This window comes from Mus caroli, chromosome 8 (genome assembly GCF_900094665.2).
Source record: "Mus caroli chromosome 8, CAROLI_EIJ_v1.1, whole genome shotgun sequence".
Taxonomy (NCBI): Eukaryota; Metazoa; Chordata; class Mammalia; order Rodentia; family Muridae; genus Mus; species Mus caroli.
In genome coordinates this window covers 33,470,417-33,475,150 of record NC_034577.1, presented here as the reverse complement: position 1 = coordinate 33,475,150, position 4,734 = coordinate 33,470,417, and the positions used below count along the sequence as shown (strand labels likewise).

Here is a 4,734-nt window from a genome sequence, read left to right as displayed (position 1 = left end):
AAATTTAAAAAGTAGTAATGTGTAAACATCGACACAGAGACTGCTGGCCTATATATGTAGCAGTCAAGGACCACATTTGTGTTAAAAATGTAGCTTGTGCTTTTTCCCAATAGTATATTGGAAATTTACTATTCTGTCGAGAACAAAACAAAAATATTCAAAATATAGAGGAGACATCTCTACTTTGCGGCAAGCATCTTAAACAATTTCCCGGTTGCTCATGCAACAACCCTATTTACAGTTTTGGTTTAGGAAAAGAATTAGTTTTGGATCCAAGAAAGCACATTTTCCAGGACTGCTGAAACCAAACTGAGAAAGTGGCTCATTCCCTGGTTCAAAGCAGAGCACCAGGATCAAAGCACAGGCTTCGCAGTTCCGACTGGCGTGTGAGGGACATCAGCATCTGGGTGTGGTCATATTTGTGTCTGCAGCACGTGTGTAGGAGGGGTGTACGGCAGGGGCGCCGGTGATGGCTTGATTCCTCTGGCTCTCACGTAGGAAAGGAACTGCTCGGGAATCTCAGCTAAGACATCTTTGGCCAGTCTCATCATGCTGAGTATGTGGTTTCCACTTCTGTCAATATAATCCCTGAATGGCACAAACTGTACAATGTCTCTTTCAGCATATTTTCCTCTGGAGGAAACTCTTACATCATCTCCATCCAATTCAACCATTGCATCAAATTCTGCAGGTCCCACACCTACTATTATTATTGACATGGGAGGCTTTGAGGCTTTAACTATGGATTCTTTAGTTTGCGCCATATCTGAAATGACACTGTCCATCACAATGAGGAGCACAACGTACTGGGAGCCATCTTTTACAGAGGATGTGTATCTTGCTACATGGTTTATTACGGGAGCAAAGTTGGTTGGCCCGTACAACTGGACAGACTTCAGACTTCTATAGTAAGCTTCCATGACACCTTCAATGCCGTCACAGTAAGGATTCTGAGAGTTGCCATTCAAGGCAAACTCGTGAGATATTCTTCCATCTGGAGGCAGCTTTGCACCAAAACCCAGGGCTGGGAACGTCTTTTCGCTGTCATAATCTTGAATGATTTCTCCTACAGCCTTCAGTGCCATTCCATAGGCATTCAGTTGGTAAGGGTTCATGTAGTGGAGAGAAGTCGGCTGGGCAGGGTTTCCATTTGATGCTGTAAAAATCAATGGCCACCGCGAAGTTGATCTGCATTCCTGCTTTAATATAGTCCAGGAAGGAGACTTCTGTTTCTACCAAGAAGGACAATAAGGTTACTGTTCATAAGGTTAGTGTATGTTTTCTTTTTTCCTTTCTTTTTGATGCCTAATAGACATTGAATTGTAACTGTTCTCTTGCGAGCTCCCGATAGCTTGTTGTGAATTCTCCAATGAAATCATGACTCCCATCTCGGTCACAGTCATACACTTCTACCTTGATTGTTCTGTCATAGTCCCCGTTGCACAATGCTCGCACTGAGATCTTGAACGTTTGCCACACAGGATTTAGAGTGTTTTTGACCATTTCTGTCTTGTGACAAATTGTAAAGCTACCATCCTCATTGCTTCCAATAAAAGGAAAGAATCTGACTTCCCAAAGAAATCCTTCTTATCCAATGTGTTTGCACAGAACTGCATCAAGACAGCATCCCTGCAGCAGTTTAGCTCCTCTGCCGTCAGTATGATTGTTCACATTTCCTGCCTGGAATTCCTACTATTGGCTTTTCCAGGAGACTTCCCTGTGAACCAACAATCTCCCCCAATGTACAAAACACTTGTCCCAGAAAGTCATGTTTGGACAAGTCGGGACTCTTTGAATCAACATCATATAAGTCAAAACGAAGATTCTCTCTTTCTTCAAAGAAATAATCCAGAATAAATTTTCTTACCAAATCAGGATTCAAAGTATTATCGATCACGTCAGTTCTTCCAAACTGCAGGACACGGACAACTCCACTCGTGTGGCGGGGATGGCCGCACGCAGCTGGTTCAAATCCCCGATGCCCGTGGCGCTGGTGTAGCGGCTATCCATCTCAAGCTGAGGAGCGGAGCACTTGTCCCAAGCACACATCCAAGCTGCAGCAGGCTGAGCACTGCTCGAAGCCAAGCTCCGCACCGACGGGAAGGGGTGAGAGTGGAGGCCATATTTTAGTATTTAATCCTCATGTTTTCCAGGAATGTTAGAAATCAAATTGAACTGTATGATATGGAAGGACTAAGAAATTCTTCCTAGTGACTCTAAAATGACTTTCAAACTCTCCTATGACATAGAGCCCCTATTAAACTGAAATTAACTACCTGGTATTTTGGCTAGTCTAACAGTATTGAAAACAATGCTGAACCTGAACTCAAATCCCCAGACCTCACATAAATCAGGGCAAAGAAACAGAAATCTTTATCCCAGGCCTCCTATATGGAGATTTGAGGCAAGACAAAAGACTCCAAGAAGCTATTGGGCCAAATAGCCTGGAATACACAGCAATGGACAACAGACTTTGTCTCAAACAAAGAGGAAAACAAGAACAGACATCTGAAGTTATCCACCAATCTCTTCATGAGTTTTATGTGTACCAGCACTCACTCATTGATGTCAACACACATTCACATGGTACACACCCGTACTTACCCTGACACTCCCCTCTTCCACCCCACACAGATACACATAGATTAAAACAAATAATATTCAAAGTTGTTGAAACAACTATATACTTGAAAACATGTCAAAGAAGTGCTCTTCTTAAAATTAATTATTCTTTTCTCTTTTTTCCATTTTTTTATTAGGTATTTACTTCACTGACATTTCAAATGCTATCCCAAAAGTCCCCTATACCCCTCCCCCGCTCCCCTACCCACCCACTCCCACTTCTTGGCCCTGATGTTCCCCTGTACTGGGGCATATAAAGTTTGCAAGACCAAGGGGCCTCTCTTCCCAATGATGGCCGACTAGGCCATCTTCTGCTACATATGCAGCTAGAGACATGAGCTCTGGGGGTACTGGTTAGTTCATATTGTTGTTCTACCTATAGGGTTGCAGACCCCTTCAGCAACTTGGGTACTTTCTCTAGCTCTTCCATTGGGAGCCCTCTGTTCCATCCAATAGCTGACTGTGAGCATCCACTTCTGTGTTTGCCAGACACTAGCATAGCCTCACAAGAGACAGCTATATCAGGGTCCTTTCAGCAAAATCTTGCTGGCACATGCAATAGTGTCCAGGTTTGGTAGCTGATTATCAGATGGACCACTGGATGGGGCAGTCTCAGGCCACCAACAGATTGGGAAAGGATCTTTACCAATCCTAAATCAGATAGGGTACTAATATCCAATATATATAAAGAACTCAAGAAGATAGACTCCAGAAAACCAAATGACCCCATTTTAAAATGGGGCACAGAGCTAAACAAAGAATTCTCAACTGAGGAATATCAAATGGCTGAGAATCACCTGAAAAAATGTTGAACATCCTTAATCATCAGGGAAATTCAAATCTTTTCTCTTATATTACATCCAACCATAGTTTTCCCTCCCTCCATTCCACCTAGTCCCTCCCCTCCCCTCACTTTTCCCCAGATCTACTCCTTTTTCACTACTCTTTAAAAGAGAAGGTTTTACCAAAGATCATTCATACCTGTTGCATTGAAAATTCTAAAAATAACACATATAATCTGAAGTGGATAAATAAGGATAATTTCAAGCTCATTTACAGTGTATAGCTTTTATATCCATTAGAATGTCTATAAGATTTTACACAAGAACCAATGCTGACTTTATATTTACTGTAAATATTACAGTAAATCTTTACCACCACTCTAATCTCAACAATGTTTAAAAAATCAGAGAGAAAAAGCTGGATGTCAAACTTCAAAATACTCATGCTTATGTCTTGTGTAACAGAAATTTCTTCTACCCCTTTAAACCTTTATATACACCACTGTAGTTTCTATTTCCTTTATAATCAGACATAATACATAAAAAAAGAAAATAGTATGGGCATTTTTAGTTCTAGAAAATATGACATTGTGGGAAATTTAACATTTGTATAGGTATATATATTTAGATCTCAGAGAAATTGATTTTTAAAAAAATAATACCCAAACTAAAGCTTTGAATTTAAAAAAAAAGTGTGACTCCTTGCTGAGATTGTCCTCCCATTTACCTTGAGATCTGATAATATGTTGACCATCTTTGGTACTTCTCTATCAAAAGCATCACTTTATCTCTTAAATCAACCTGAAATCTGAAGAAAAATATTTTGGTGATCTCTAAAATACAGTAGCCTATCTATGCATGACTTGTAAAATGTTTGCTGTGATTTCTGATAATACAGTGATGTGTGACTGCTATAAGCCACAGGAGACCTGCCAAGGTGAGAACACTAGCAGGTATGGATCAGACACTGATAACATGCAGCTTGATCATGTCCTGATAGTTGGGGAAAGAATTTCCTTTTAAAATGACTTCTATGAGAAAAAAATCCATAGTTTAATTTTAGTGTTCAGAAACATTCTTGTATAAAGGAAATTTGAATAGGAACCATTCCAAGCAGGTGAGAAATAGTAATGGAAGGGAAAGAACCCAATCTGATGGCTACCTAGCCCATTTCCTTCTGAATATGCCCTGTAGGGAGGAAGGGATACTTTAAATAAGGCAATGGGATTTGCATTTTAATCTCTACTATTCCTCATAGATGACAGTAATGATGCCACAATGACTGAACGCATTATCGTTCAAGCAGTATGTGGAGGAAAAGGCCCCCAAA

General features: G+C 40.5%; 1 pseudogene; it reads right to left on the bottom strand.

Moving 5' to 3' along the window:
• Positions 1-413: 413 nt before the first annotated feature.
• LOC110300653 lies at positions 414-2,049 on the bottom strand (annotated as a pseudogene).
• Between the last annotated feature and the right edge of the window lie 2,685 nt (positions 2,050-4,734).